This window comes from Saccopteryx leptura, chromosome X, assembly GCF_036850995.1.
Source record: "Saccopteryx leptura isolate mSacLep1 chromosome X, mSacLep1_pri_phased_curated, whole genome shotgun sequence".
Lineage (NCBI taxonomy): Eukaryota > Metazoa > Chordata > Mammalia > Chiroptera > Emballonuridae > Saccopteryx > Saccopteryx leptura.
The window spans coordinates 80,366,583-80,383,429 of NC_089516.1; the positions used below are offsets into that span (position 1 = coordinate 80,366,583).

The following is a 16,847-nucleotide window of genomic DNA, read 5'->3' on the forward strand; positions in this document are numbered from 1 at the left end:
CTCCAGATATATGGAAAAGATTTATAAAGGCGGATGGGCATCCTCAAATCCCTCAGCGAGATCTTCTGAGCATGGCTTTTAAGATACCTAGAGGCAGAAAAAGCCCAATAAAGTTCAGGGGAACTACCAGCTTTTAGGATACACCCTTAAAGGCTCCAACGCCCCAAAGGGGTCTCATAGGATGCCATCTGGATCCTGCTTCAATAGTGGAAAGGAAGGTCATTGAGCTAAAGCCTGCCAGACTTACATGCCTCTGCTGTGAGGAAACAGGGACACTGGAAGGTGGGCTTCCCCCTCGCTCCTCTAAAGGAGGGTTCAGTCTCTTCCAGCCCTGCTCCAGCCACCTATGACCTAACCTTGCCCAGAAAGCTGGGGTTTGCCACTGAAGGCTGAAGGTGCCCAGGGCCATCGGTCCCATCTACGACACTGTGGACGAGCCTAGGGTATTTCTTCCAAGAAGCAGGTAAACTGATCTCATTTGCACAAGGGCCACTTAACTATGTTTTGCCTGAATAGTCAGGTTTTTTATTCTTCCCTCAAAGATCTCTGTTGTGGGTGTTGATAGCCCTATTTTCTGCTGCTTTGCTTAATATATAGTGTTTCCTTTATCCCTCCTACCTCAATGCCCCACTCATATTTCAGGCTGGGACCTACTCTTAATTTAGAGCTCTCTTTTCCCCTTTTGCCAGCTTCTATTATGAATCTACCTTTGCCACCCAGTTTAGTGTATCCCAAGGTTCTCTTTACCATGCCACAGTCGCAGAGCTCCAGGGAAAAGCAACCTTTCTCATCTCTCCAGGCAGAGGAGAACAGAAGCTCCATATCCACGCATGCTGCAAATGGCTTTTCCAGTCTACCTGAATCATTACCAGCTAGAAGCAGCGGTCATTGGGACTTGGACATGAGCTGCAAAGTATAGAAAGGTGACAACTCCAGTGTCATGCAGACTTTTCCTGGATGTGGACTTTTACTGGACTCCTGCTCCCTGTGACAGCTCCTAACAGACTGAACTGTGGTTGGGTTGCATTTTTCAGGGATTTGGCACGGTGATGGGGCCAACTTGGACTTGGTGAACATGTTAAGGACACTACTCTTTTATGGATTCTTGCTGTATTTGGCCAAGAGTTTGCTTAAAGGCTTTTAATCACTGTAAAAAAATAGAAGGCTGGATAAAGAAGATGGGGCACATATACACCATGGTATACTATTCAGCTAGAAGAAATGATGACATCGGACCACTTACAGCAGAATGGTGGAATCTTGATAACATTATGCGGAATGAAATAAGCGAATCAGAGAAAAACAAGAACTGCATTGGTGGGACATAAAAACGAGACTAAGAGACATGGACAGGAGTGTGGTGGTTACGGGGGGTGGGGGGAGGGAAGGAGGGAGAGGAGGAAGGGGAGGGGTACAAAGAAAACTGGATAGAGGGTGACGGAGGACGATCTCTCTTTGGGTGATGGGTATGCAACAGAACTAAATGACAAGATAACCTGGAAATGTTTTCTTTGAATATATGTACCCTGATTTATTGATGTCTCCCCATTAAAATAAAAATTTATTTATAAAAAAATTATGTATTTATTGCAGGAAAAAAAAGCAAATTGCCAGGAAAGCCTTTTTTTCTCTTTTCTTTTTTTTTAAGTTCTTTTTCTTTCTATATTTTTCCTGTTGTTTTCATTGTGCTGTGCTTTGTATAGCCATTTAGAAGAAGTCGCAGGTGTCAGTACACATTCAGTCTAATTGCCTACATCTTTTCCAACTGTAGTACTAGCAATAATTTGATTTCTGGAATGATAACTCTAAGACATTACAGCCTCACAGTGGATTCCCAGAACTTGCTAAGCTCATTCCTGACCCTACCTACACTTTTACATGTGTTGTTCTTATACCCCTTCTTCATCTAGCTGAATCATTCAAGGCTTGCCTCCTCCTCCTTTTTAATTTTTTTTTCTTCTTTTCCAAGTGAAAGGAGGGGAGATAGAGATACAGATTCCTGCATGTGCCCTGACTGGAATCCACTGGCAACCTCCATCTGGGCCGATGCTTGCCCATCTGGGACCATATTTGCAACCAATCTATTCTTAGCAGCTGAGGCGGAGGCTCTATGGAGCCATCCTCAGTGCCCAGGCCAATGTGCTTGAACTATCAAGCCATGGCTGTGGGAGGGGCAGAAAAAAAAGAAGGAGGGGAGGGGTAGAGAAGCAAATGGTCACTTCTCCTCTGTGCTCTGACTGGGAATCAAACCCGGGACGTCCATAGGTCAGGCCAACATTCTACCATTGAGCCAACCGTCCAGGGTCTTGCCTTCTTCTATCTTACCTTTTCCTCCTTGTTTGACCACTCCTTCCTTTCTCAATCCTGCCTACCCAGCTGTTGTGACCCCTCCCTGAATCTCTATAGGCCTGAGGTACAGACCACTCATTTGACAAGAACCATCATAATTTATAGCATCCCACTAAAATTTAACTATTTCATTGATGCAATTCTTGTATCCCTTACCTGCACAGTAAGCACCTGAAATTTTCAATTGTGTCCTATCTTTTTGTTTCCCCATTGCACTGAGGATGTTGCTTTACATTGAACAATAAATACTAAACAGTGAGGATGATAATAGCATTTACCATTATCTTCTGGGGACTTATTGTACAATGTACCAAATACTGTGCTCAGCAATATGTATGAATTACAATTATCAATATTTTGCAGACAAGTAAACTAAGACACAAAGAGGTTAAATAACCTGTCCCAATTGACACAGCTGATAAAATGGCTATGATAGAATTGAAGTCAAAGTCTTTGTCACTTTGGTGCATACATATTCATTGCATCAAACATGAAATCAGTTTGCTGGACTCTTTAAATTTGAGAGGAAAATAGACTAATGTTTTTTTCAAATTTTTCAACAGAAAAGATAGAAACTCACAAGAATGAGTTTCTTGTTAAACTTCAATTTATCAGAAAATTTCATTAAAAAGAATAACCACATTTGTTGGGCACTCTGAATTAATTTAATATTTTGCCATGCTAAAGTGCTGGATAAAAATTAAGCAGATAAAATTATTTGATAGCAACCTGGGATTTCTTTTTCATTTTTTCTTCTACCTGAGCCACTTAAAAGGATTGCCTTTTTCTCTGTTTTAAGTGGTCCTCTTTAAAAGAGAAAATGATCTCCCTTTCTCTGGGTGAACGCTAAACAATCTGTGAACACACAATATCATTGAAATCTGGAAATTGTCATACTATAAAAAGCAAGGTAAGATCAGGACATGAATGTGGCCAACTTTCTCCTCCTTTGAATCCTGTTTTCAAGGTGTGTCTATTTTAGTATTTGTCTTTCAGTTTATTGGTGTAGTTTATCTGACAATACTTGTAAAAGTACTTTATGGACTATATATATAGTCAAATGATTTTCAGTAACAGTGCCAAGACCATTCAATTCAGAAACAACAGTCTCTTCAACAAATGGTGTTAAGAAAACTGCATATCCACATGCAAAACAATGAAAGTAGATCCTTACCTTACACCTGTTCACTTCAAGAAGGGATATACCTTCCAAGAAGGACTTTGGGGTTAATTGGACTCAAAAATCAGAGCCTAGCAGATATTGCTGTCAGAAACCTTTCATGAACTATGTATTTCAGAGAAAAGCAACAGAAGGAGCTTCTAGCCTCCTGAATGCTGAGTCAACTATTTTAAAGGAGTTCTTGGAATTATATTATAAACAGTAGGCTGAGACCTACCCCACTGTCATATCCTCATTTGCATCTTTACCAATCAATTAGAGCAGCTCCATAATGACCAGTCAGGACATCCCATTCCAACCAATCAAGACAATGCTATTTGGCCCAGTCAGAACAGTGTGATTTGGACCAATGAAGGTGTGCAAATTTCAGTTCCTCACTTGCATAAAAATGGAGCTATCAGGGACCAAGGCAGGCACTTTATATATCAGTCCTCCCTTTTGTATGTATGTGGGGGAGGGGAGGACAGTGCACCTTCTTTTTTCTTTTTCTTGAAGCAAGATTTACCCAGTACACAAACTGTTCATCCAAATAAAGTCTCTCCTTTTTCCACACCCTAGATGGAGAACTTCTTTCAGAATTAGATTAGTGGCAGTGAACTTCCATTAACATAACATATACAAAAACTACCTTAAATGGAGCAGTGTCTATTCAAGTCTTCTGCCTAGTTTGTAATTGGGTTGTGTGTTTTTCTTCTTTTTTAATTAATTAATTTATTTTTCTTAGTGAGAGGAGGGGAGGCAGAGACAGACTCCTGCATGCACCCCTACCAGGATCCACCCTGCATCCCACCAGGGGGCGATGCTCTGCCCATCTGGGGCCCTTGCTCTGTTGCAACCGGAGCCATTATAGCGCCTGAGGTGGAGGCCATGGAGCCATCCTCAGCACCCAGGGCCAACTTGCTCTAATCGAGCCTTATCAGGAGGGGAGGGGAGAGGGAGAGAGAGGGGGAGAGAAACAGAGGGAGAGAGAGAAGAGAGAGAGGGAGGAGTGGAGAAGTAGATGGGTGCTTATTCTGTGTGCCCTGACTGGGAATTGAACCCGGAACATTCACACACCAGGCCGACGCTCTACCACTGAGCCAACCGGCCAGGGCCAGGGGTTGTGTGTTTTTCTGCTGTTGTCTGAGTTCATTATAAGTTTTGGATATTAGCCTTTTATCAGATGAAATATTAGTGAATATCTTCTCCCATTCAAAGGGTTGTTTTCTCATTTTGTTGATGGTTTCCTTTGCCTTGCAAAAATTTTTAGCTTGATGTTATGCCATCAGTTTATTTTTTCTTCTGTTTCTCATGCCAGAGAAGATAATCAAAAAAAATATTTCTAGAAAAATATGTCAGATTTTTACTGCCTATGTTTTCTTCTAAAGTTTTATGGTTTTGGTCTTACATTTAAGTCTTTAATCCATTTTAGTTTATTCTTGTATATGGTGTAAGAAAGTGCTCTAGTGTCACATTTTGCAGGTATCTATCCAATTTTTCCAGCACCATTTATTTAGTAAACTGTCTTTACCCCATTGCATGTTTGTGTCTCCTTTATCAAATATAGACACTTTTCCAAGGTAGACACGCAGATGGCCAATAGATATGTGAAAAGATGCTCAGTCTCACTAATCATCAGACAAATGCAAATTAAAACCACAATGAGATACTTCACACTTGTCAAAATGGCTATTTTGAATAAATCAAGAATCAAGTGTTGGTAAGGATGTGGAGAAAATAAAACTCATGTGCACGGCTGGTGGGAATGCAGATTGGAATAACCACTATAAAAAAACAGTGTGAATGTTCTTCAAAAAATTAAAAATGAAATTGCCTTATGACCCAACAATTCCACTTCTGAGAATATATCCAAAAGAACCCAAAATACTAATTCCAAAGACCATATACACACCCATGTTCACTGTGGTATTACTTACAAAAGCCAAGAAGTAGAAGCAAAACCAAGTGCCCCCCAATAGTTGAACGAGGCTGCCAGGTGGTGGCGCAGTGGATAGAGTGTTGGACTAGGATACAGAGGACCCAGGTTCAAAACCCCAAGGTTGCCAGCTTGAGTGTGTGCTTATCTGGTTTGAGCACAGCTCACCAGCTTGAACCCAAGGTCGCTGCCTTGAGCAAAGGGTCACTCAGTCTGTAGCCCTCTGGTCTACACACACATATGAGAAAGCAATCAATGAACAACTAAGGTACTGCAATGTAGAATTGATGCTTCTCATCTCTCTCCCTTCCTGCCTGTCTGTCCCTCTCTCTGTCTCTCTCTCTGTTTCTGTCACACAAAAAACAGTTGAGTGAATAAAAAAGTTGTGTTACATATACACAATGGAATACTACTCAGCCATAAAAAAAGAATGAAATCTTACTTTTGCAACAGCATAGATGGACCTAGAGAGTATTATGGTAAGTGAAATAATTCAGACAGAGAAATATATATACCATATGATTTCACTTATATGTGGAATCTAAAGAACAAAATAAACAAAGTAGAAACAGCCTCTTAGATAAAGAGAACAGTCTAATGGTTGACAGAGGGGAGGACAGTTGGGGGACTAGGTGAAAAGGTGGAAGGATGAAGAAATACTAATTGGTAGTTTCAGAATAGTCACAGAGATGTGCATTACAGTGTAAAGAATGTAGTTAATAAATGTTCTTTCTAGTGCTGAGTGTGGAGCCAGTTGGATGCTCGAGGTATTAGGGGACCACTCTGTCAGTTGCTTGATTGTTTGGTAAGTATTTTGTGCATCTGAGACTAAAACAAAATGTTGTTGAATGTAAACTGCAATTTAAAAAAAATTTAAAAATCAAAAGACTAAAAAATAAAATAAAATAAATTACCTCAGAGATCCAAGATGGCAACAAAGTAAGCAGATGTTCCACTCACCTCCTCCCAGGACCAAATCGGACTTATAACTAAATTTAAGAACAATCATTCTGAAAAACCAACTCAGGACTAAATGAAGAGGAGTTGATAATCAAGTATTCACAGAGGAAGCCACATTAAGACTAGTAGGAAGGGCAGAGATGCAAAAAGGGCTGCCCCCACTCCCAGGAATGAGCAGCCACTGGGAAGTTCTCCGTGAGAGGTGTAAGTCCTACCTGCCAAGCTGCGCTCCCCAGCCTAGAGGACCAGAGCCTAGAAGAGGGGCCCACATAGCATTTAGCGGTGAAAAAAAGGTGAGGTTTCAGTCTGCAAGAAGGGGGCAGGAGTTCTCAGAGATGCAGGCACCATTTTAAAGGGCCAACACAAAAAATCTTATTTACCTGGTATTCGGTGGAGGGAGGGCTGAGTAGATTAGTCGTATGAAAAGAGTCTGAGATAACTGGCCCTGGGAAGAGACATGGGGAGGGGAAAGCCACTGAGACCACTGTGCTGAGTCATTTGCCAGTAGCACAGCCATCTTTCTTAGATGGAGTAGTCCCCTCTGTGTGACATAAGCGGGAGGATTGCCACTATCCCACCCTATGGAGATTAGGCCCTGCTGGGAAGTAAGAAACCTTGGCCAGAAAGCACGTGGCTGAAAAGACTTAGGGGATGACAGTGACTCAGTCGTCTGGCATTGAGGCCAGAGCTTCCCCCCGCCCCCGCTTTTCCAATAATATAACTGGTGCTCCCACTCTCAGGAGATTTAGTAAACTGTCAGTACAGTTAGCAGACCAAATGTCTGCATTTCAGAGGCCATACCCTCCAGATTCCAAGTGGCCACACCTACTGAGGTCTGAGAAAAAAACTCAGGACAGATGGACAGCTGGAGCCCTGGGGTGGAAGCCACACCCACCATTATGCCTGACACCTGACTAGCCCCAGCCTCTATACGTATTCTACCAGAGGTTCTATTCAGGGGCCAGCCTAACAAGCAGCCAGCAGACAGAGGCAGCAGGATGCGGAACCCAGGGAAACTTGGCTCTTTTGCTGACCTGCCTCCAGGCCTGGTGCTAGTAAAAGCCACCCAAAGTATGCAGCTTGGACCTTTCATTGTGCAACTGAAGCCAGCAGAAGCAGCCACAATCTTTGGATTGCTTAGAACTCAAAAAAAAAAATACTGAGGGCCAGTCACAGGCAGTGTCTTACACTGGTCTGCACCAGGTTCCCTCCTAAAAGTGATCCAACTAGCATTACTAGCAACATATCCAAAGGAAGAGCTTATCAGGCACCACACCCAGCTGAGGCAAATCCCGCTTTCTGTTGTCAGTACCTGGACAGCAGCTCGCATGCACTGGACAAAGTAGAGCATCAGAGTCAACCAGCACAAATCCCGAATACACTGCCCTGCTAGGCTCAGTATCACAGGGAGAAAAATCAGAGACTTAGATCTCAGACGTTCAAAGTGTGAGTTCCTTGAAGCCTATTGTCAGTACTAGTAGAGGGGTTTAGCCACCTCCTGGGGGAAGGGCTACAATCAGCCCCAGTGGAAGACTCCCTCAATCTTCCTAGCCAAGACCAGGGGCTCCTCAACTGGAAGAACTTCTGCAGAGGATATGTCAGCCCCACCCAACCTGAACCTGCTGCTCACTTCTCTGAGGAAAATCAGAACTGGAGAACCCAGCAGTGGCTGAGGGGTTAGACTCTGGAGTGGAGGTGTAATGCCAGAGAGAAAAACAGAGAGAGAGATGGCAGGACAGACGGGCAGACAGGAAGAGAGAGAAATGAGAAGCATCAACTCAGCTGCAGCACCTTAGTTGTTCATTGATTGCTTTCTTATACATGCCTTGAAGGGGGGTTGCAGCAGACCAAGTGACCCCTTGCTCAGGCCAGAGACCTTGGGCTCAAGCCAGAGACCAGGGGGTCATGTCTATGATTCCACACTCAAGACGATGACCCCACGCTCAAGCTGGTGAGCCCGCACTCAAGCCGGCAACCTCAGAGCTTCAAACTTGGGTCCTCAGCATCCCAGGCCAACAATCTATGCACTGCACCACTGCCTGGTCAAGTCAGATTTCTTTTTGAGTAGATTAAAATGTTCTGGAAATAGATAGTAGTGATGGTTGTAAAACTTGTGAATGTATTAAAAGAAAGTGGTTCACTTTAAAAGGGTAAATTTTATGGTATTTGAATTATCTCTCAATAAAGACATCTATACTTTTGGGAATAATGGAGAAGTTTTTACCAAGAAAAAAGGAAAGAAAGAAATACTTACTACTGTGTACCACTGAGATTTTGTGCTTGGTTGTTACTCATCAATAGTTGACTGATATTGAAGGAAAGGAAAATAGGTGACATTGCTAATTACAAATGGCAACATCTATATAGAACTGGTGATAGCAATTTTTGCCTCCTTCCTCCCCTCTGCTTCTCAAAATAAAACAAGAACATACTCTCTACCCTTAGGGACACCTTTGACAGTTACCTAGTTACTTTTTTCTTCTTATTTAATTTTATTTTTTATTTATTGGATTGACCTGGTTCACCAAACCATACAAGTTTCAAGGGTACAATTCAATATAACACCATCTACACATTGCCCTCTACCCTTAGGGACACATCTGACAGTTAACTCTGGCGGCCCACACGACAGAGAAAGGGGCATTTTATGAACCACTCCCTGCTGAACCCATATTTGCTCCTGCTTCTTCATCTTCTTGGACTGTGCCTTCTCTCCCCAATCTCTGAGGGAGTCTGACAGAGCAGTGTCTGCTGTTGGGATCATCTTTCTTTTTCAGCAGGGTTATTATTTATGTACAGAACCATGGATCGTATGGTTTTCTGTATGCATCATATGTAATGAAGACCATTGAAGTCAAAGGCAATTATACGCAGTAAAAAGATACACTAGTAAACTGGCCTAAATTACTATTTTCTATCCACATTAATTTGCTTTGTACACACCAAGTGCAGCTGAAAAAGCAGCATGATGTCTGACAGGCCCTGAAAAGCAATAGTTGCCATAATTAAAATTGAGTCCTGTTATCATTTACACATTTATTCTGTTGAAAATCAGTAAGAAGGAAAGAGTTAAAAACTTTAAGCTGATGCCAATCACTTTTGGTTCGGTAATTCCTTGTTTTCAAGTTATATTTTTCCCTTTGTATTTTAGTCATTGTTTCTTCTTAGGCAGCAAAATACAGGATGGAGAAAAAGCAGGTTTACAGTTGTGAGTATCTGAAACAGAGTTCATTTTTCTTCTTCTTCTTCTTCTTATTATTATTTTTAATTCCTTTTTAAAAGCATTTTAATTTTTATTTATTTATTTTGTGACAGAGACAGAGAGAGTGACAGACAGGAAGGGAGAGAGATGAGAAGCATCAATTCTTCATTGCAGCACCTTAGTTGTTCATTGACTGCTTTCGCATACGTGCCTTGACTGGGGAGCTACAGCAGACCGAGTGACCCCTTGCTCAAGCCAGAGACCTTGGGTCCAAGCTGGTGAGCCTTGCTCAAACCAGATGAGCCTGCGCTCAAGCTGGTGACCTCGCTCAAGCTGGTGACTTCGGGGTCTCAAACCTGGGTCCTCCACATCCCAGTCCGACGCTCTATCCACTGCGCCACCACCTGGTCAGTCCATTCTTATTATTAGTTATTGTATTATTTTTCAAACAACTGTAAACTAATCTTTGCCCCACCCTGTATTTAAATGAGTTTTAAATATTTTACAAGTTCCCCTTTCCTTCCCTTCCTTTCATCAAATTTAGCATCTATGAATTTGTTTCAGAAGAAAACTTTCTTTGGCGAGGGTTGATCACAAGCTGAAGGGGAAAACAGCAGCTAACAAATCTAGATCTTGAGAAGAAAATAGGGCTGGTGTCTAAGGTAACTTTATTATAACCTATTGACGTCCTTTACTCTCAACACAGGCCTTGGATTGAATATTGGCCTTGGAAGGACACTTAAGGATCATCTGTTTTTATCTCCCCTTTCCAGATAGGAATTTGAAGCCAAAAAGGGAGGTGGCTTCCCCAGGTCCCAGAGATTCAAGCCTTTTTCTCCTACCCACCTCCCTCCCACTTATCTCTGCTCCGGTCTGGACTCCAAGGTTAGCTATTTAAGTCATGTTATTCCTAGAACCTGGCAACCCCTGAACCCTCTGATCTGCTCTGTCAGTATCCAAACTGGCAAACACCACTGTCTACATTACTGAATCTTACTTGACTCAGTCTTTGGGACTTGAACCAACCCACTGCCAAAGCTAGTGATTCCATTTCAACAGAATTCTCCAAATCAAACCAGGCCTTCAAAATCCCTACTGCCAATAATCAAATCCAGGTGCTCATTGCTTCGCCTCTGAATTACTGACACAGCCTCCTAACTCTTCCCAACCACCAGTTTCTCAACTTCCCACCTCATCTCCACTGCCACCCTCCATACAACTGGAAGGCTAACATTCCTAAAACCAACTTATTTTTTGATGTCTCTGCTTAAAACTTGTCAATGGCTCCCTATAATGGACAAAAAAAAAATCCTAACTTATATGTCCCAAACTAGACCACTAGCCTTTTCCTAAATGAGCCCACATTTTCTCTTATCCTCACCTTCACTATTAACATTTCTCAGGACCAGTTTAAATGTTCCCCCTGCCACATAACACACCAGAAAGTTTCATTTCTCTTTCATGGCAATTAATTATTTTAAAGATTTTATTTATTGATTTTAGAGAGAGGAGACAGAACGAAGGGAAGGAAGTGGGAGTAGAGGGGCAGGAAGCATCAATTTATAGTTGCTTCTCATGTGTTTCTTGACTGGGCAAGTCCAGGGTTTCGAACTAGCAACCTCAGTGTTCCAGGTTGATGCTTTATCCGCTGTGCCACCACAGGTCAGCCAGAAATTAATTATAATACAATTTTTGAAAGAAATATTTGATTTCTATATATCCTTCCTACTCAAATTGTAAGCTTCCTGACGGTGTGGAGCATCCACTTAATCTCTGATTAAGCAAGTCATGGTTGAGCACGCAGCCACTGGAGCACATCTGTGCAATGAAAATATCATATGATCACATATGTGATGTTAAGTTCTCTAGTAGCCATATTAAAAAAATAAAAATACACAGATAAAACTATTGTAATCATATATATTTTAAATCATATCAAAATATTAACATATCCAGGCCTGACCTGTGGTGGTGCAGTGGACAAGATGTCAACCTGACATGCTGAGGTCTCCAGTTTGAAACCCCGGACTTGCCCATCAAGGAACATATGAGAAGCAACTACCATGAGTTGATGCTTCCCATTCCTTAAACCCACCTTTCTCTCTCTCGCCTCTCTCTAAAATTAATAAATGAAATCTTTAAAAATATATTAGCATTTCCACATGTATGTAATATAAAAACATCTCAATTATGTTGAGATGTTTTTATTCCTCTTTCATACTGTCTTTAAAATCAGGTGTTTTTAAGCTTACATCACATCTCAATTTGGACTATATTGAACAGTTACTTCCCTCCCTCCTGCCTGTGACCCAAATTATTCCATAGCTTTATTAACAAAGGTAAAGAAAACTGCTGGGATTTGCTTTAATATAAAGGCAACAGATATCTCATTTTCAATGAAAATGTGCTCAAGATACAGTATCAAGATTTATCAAGCAATAATATAATTACCTTATTGATAACAAAATGCATAATGATTTTGAAATTAATAAGACTAATAGTTATAGTTTTGATTCCTAGCCAAGTAAGGATAACAGATATTTAATATAAGGAATTATTTATATTTATGGATTAGGTATAAAACAAGAGTGTCCTTATTTTTTAGAAGTCTGATACTGATATATTTAAAAATGAAATGTCACCTGGAGTTAATTTTAGTATCATCGGGAGTTGAGATGAAGTGAGCGGATGACAGGGTAAAGGAAATCAGACAGGCCATGAGAAAAGAGATGAAGTAGATATGAGTATATAAAAATTCATTTTACTGCCCTAATTGAAATTTTAAAGTTGAGCTCTGGCTGGATAGCTCAGTTGGTTAGAACATCATCCTTAAATGTAGAGGTTGTTGGTTCGATCCTGGTCAGGGCACATACAGAAACAAATTTATGTTCCTGTTTTTCTCTCTCTTCCTTCCTCTCTGTAAAATTAATAATTAAAAAAATCAAATGGAATATGAGATTTAAAAACAATAGCTCTAATAAGGGGTTAAGATTCAAAAATATATAGAGAACTCACAAAGCTCAGCAAGAAACAAGACGACAATCCAATTAAAAATGGGGAGAGGACCTGAACAGACACTTCTCACAAAAAGACATAAAAATGGCCAACAAATATATGAAAAGATGCTCATCTTTGTTAGCTATTAGGGAAATGCAAATCAAGGCTACAATGAGATACCACCGCATACTTGTTAGGTTGGCTATTATCAACAAGACAGGTAATAACCAGTGTTGGAGAGGCTGTGGAGAAAAAGTAACCCTCAGTCACTGCTGATGGGATTGTAAACTGGTACAGCCATTATGGAATAAAGTATGGTGGTTCCTCAAAATATTAAGACTAAAACTACCATATGACCCAGCAATCTGTCTACTGGGTATATACCAAAAAAACTTGAAAACATTGGTACATAAAGATACATGCACCCCCATGTTCATCACAGCATTATTCACAGTGCCCAAGACATGAAAACAACTGAAGTGTCCCTCGATAGAGGATTAGATAAATAAGGTGTGGTACATGTATACAATGGAATACTGCTCAGCCACAAGAAATGATGACATAGTGCCATTTACAACAACATGTACGGACCTTGAGAAAATTATAGTAAGTAAAGTAAGTAAATCAGAAAAGGCTAGGAACTATATGATTTCACAAATGGGTGGGAAATAAGAATGAGACTCATGAACATACACAGAAGTGAAGTGGTTACCAGAAGGGGGTGGGGAAAGGGGTCATAGGGGAGGGGAGTAAAGAGGGACAAATATAAGGTGACAGAAACATATTTGACTTTGGGTGATGGGTACACAACATAATCAACAGTTCAAATGCTATAGAAGTGTTTACTTGAAACCTATGTACTCTTATTAATCACTGTCACATCATGAAATTTAATTTTCTAAATAAAACTATTAAGAAAAGAAAAACTGTGAGAGATGATTCTTTTTTTTTTTAATAATTTTATTTTTTTAATGGGGTGACATCAATAAATCAGGATACATATATTCAAAGATAACAAGTCCAGGTTATCTTGTCGTTCAATTATGTTGCATACCCACCACCCAAAGTCAGATTGTCCTCTGTCACCTTCTATCTTGTTTTCTTTGTGCCCCTCCCCACCCCCTTTCCCTCTCCCATTCCCCCCTCCCCCCCGTAACCACCACACTCTTATCAATGTCTCTTAGTTTCCCTATTATGTCCCACCTACGTATGGAATAATACAGTTCCTGTTTTTTTCTGATTTACTTATTTCGCTTCGTATCATGTTATCAAGATCCCACCATTTTGCTGTAAATGTTCCGATGTCATCATTTCTTATGGCTGAGTAGTATTCCATAGTGTATATGTGCCACATCTTCTTTATCCAGTCATCTATTGATGGGCTTTTTGGTTGTTTCCATGTCCTGGCCACTGTGAACAATGCTGCGATGAACATGGGGCTGCATGTGTCTTTACGTATCAATGTTTCTGAGTTTTTGGGATATATACCCAGTAGAGGGATTGCTGGGTCATAAGGTAGTTCTATTTTCAGTTTTTTGAGGAACCACCATACTTTCTTCCATAATGGTTGTACTACTTTACATTCCCACCAACAGTGTATGAGGGTGCCTTTTTCTCCACAGCCTCTCCAACATTTGCTATTACCTGTCTTGCTAATAACAGCTAATCGAACAGAGAGATGATTCTTAAATTGACACTTTTACTTATTTGACACAGCTGGCTCTTCCTGTCAAACCAGTCACCCATAACAGCAGTTTTGAGCCACTGATTACTTTTCATTGGTAAGATGGTAAGTCCCTACAGAAACCATCAAATGAACTTCATAAATAGTCACTACATAAACTATCTAAGATCAGTACTGTCCAACAGAAGTTCCTTTGATGAGGGAAATTCTCTGTATCCTGTGGTTTTCCATATAGTAGTCTCTTGCTATATGTGACTATTTGGCGCTTGAAGTGTTGTTAATGGGACCAAAGAACTAAATTCTAAATTTTAATTTTAATGCACTTAAATAGCCACATGTGGATAGTGCTTTCCATAATGGACAACATAGCTCTAAAATACCGAAAAAGAAAACATGCGCGCACGCGCACACACACACTCTCTCTCTCAAAATCTTTTATTAAAAATTGAAGATTAAGGAAAAGCATGAATAAACCTTATTACACAGCTCACCTTAAATTAATAAGTGAAAGTATTTAATACCACAAAAGGAATTTAGAAATTAAAAACAAAAGCAGCTAAGACATTTTCTAAAGAAGTGAGCAACCACACCTCCCTCTAGTGGCAAGAGATAGAGTTGCTGCTGAAAAACTGAACTGCTTCTCTCTATATATAAAACTGCTCACAGGCATTTCTTTTATATAATTTTAAGATTCTAGATCAACATATCAGGAAACATATGTGATTTTTGTGAACAGAAGTTAGACCTAATTTTCACTTACTATGAATGGTGATCTCTCTAGAAATCTGAACTCTCCAAAAAAAGTGATTTGCCAATGAAATTTGGGAAATGGGGCCTTTCAGAAAACACAAGTTTATGGAGCCTTACCCAAACTGTGAGCAAAAGAAAAGGGAGCAATTCTTCTCTTGATAAATGTTCTGGGATGTAACATAAAAAGGAGTAGATTCAGCAGCAATGGGGCTTGTAAAAACTCATGGCACTCCAAAAAAAAATTAACAGGAATTCTTAATAACCAAAACAACTCTTTTAATTCTGATATTTACTTTCAAACAACAGTTCTGCCTCATGGCCAGTTTTAATTACAACCATACATACTCATTTCGACGTAACTACTGTACTACTACTGTCAAATACAAGAAGGAACTCAAAATAGAAATGACCTGTGTTACAGCTACTTGTTTTTCCCTCACAACTTCAGGAAAAACAACTCTTATGTGTACTGTAGTAAGTACAGAATGTACAGAAGACAGTTATATATACAAAAGTGCATTAATATAATAATACATTTAGCAGAAATACAGGGAGAAAATCCTGGTTAACATTCTGTTAACATTACAGCATTTAAGACTACTTGAAGATTCTCTGAATGAGTCAACTTCCTACTTGCTTTGGTTATGATATTGATGCTATAGAACCTTTGAAACTAAAGAAAAAAAAGGGGAAATTTTTAACCATCTGCAAAATGTTTTACATATACTTGTGTTTATCTTCAATAGCTTTTGACAACAGTCATATTAAACTCCCAACACAATGATTTAGAATCTATAATACCTATACCTAACTTAGAGTATTTAAAAGGGAAATTAAATTGATCCACAGGAACAGATATTGTCTGCTCTATTCCTAAATCTCAGCCTCCAAAGTTTCAACTTAAATCCAATCAGTCAGCAAGCAGCTCCATAAAACAAGCCATGGCCTCAGGCCACTAATCCTTAGAACAATTCAGAACACGTAAATGTTACCTTGTCATTTATACTGTACATATTAATTCTACAACTACCTTTATATAGTCAAACTGTGTATGTGTAAGTAGAGCAATACTCTTCTTTTCCGATCCCACCCCTTACCACAAAAAGAACATGTATTTTCCATAGATTCCATTGACCAAAGATGTAACATAGAAACTTGATCAACTACTACATATTGAAACCCAAGACCAAACCAGTTTTTCTAAGTTTAATATAAATATCAAATTAAAAATTAATTTAGCACAATGTGAACTAAGTAAAAACATTAATAACCCTAATTTAAAATATAATTGTGAGGGGAGCTGAAAATAAATTTAATGTATGAAAATAAAATTTTGGTGCAACTCAGATCTTCAGCTATACCATGCAACTTCCTTACTCTTAATACCCAGATAATTAGAGGAATTTGAGTTGCTTCGAAGCTGTTCTGAATAAGTAAATTATTTTAGAAGGAAATAAGAATTAAGCATTCTGAGGAGCTATGTTCTGGACACTATGCTGACAGAAATGCCTAGGTCTAAATATCTCTCAGGTGTTCCTTAACACATTTAGTGTAATTTCATTGTAAAAACAAAATTTATTTTACTCTCTGAAACTTAAAATGAATTCCAAGTTTTCACAGAACATGTATATACAAACACTATATAACAATAGTTCTTTTAGGATTAAATTTACCTCTAAATTTAGACATGTTGAATGTCAGTGTGCTCGCCATCAATAGTATTATTAGAATGCAAATGGGAATTTCCCTATCAACCCTTTCAAACTATAACCTGACTTTACCCACCTTCCCAATTCCAAGAAAACATTTT

At 39.7% G+C, this 16,847-nt stretch overlaps 1 long non-coding RNA gene across 1 annotated transcript in view; it reads left to right on the plus strand.

The window, feature by feature from the left end:
• The window catches only part of LOC136386046 (uncharacterized), a 394,494-nt gene that overhangs the window by 279,894 nt on the left and 97,753 nt on the right, over window positions 1-16,847 (plus strand). The gene's annotated exons all lie outside the window — the stretch shown is intronic.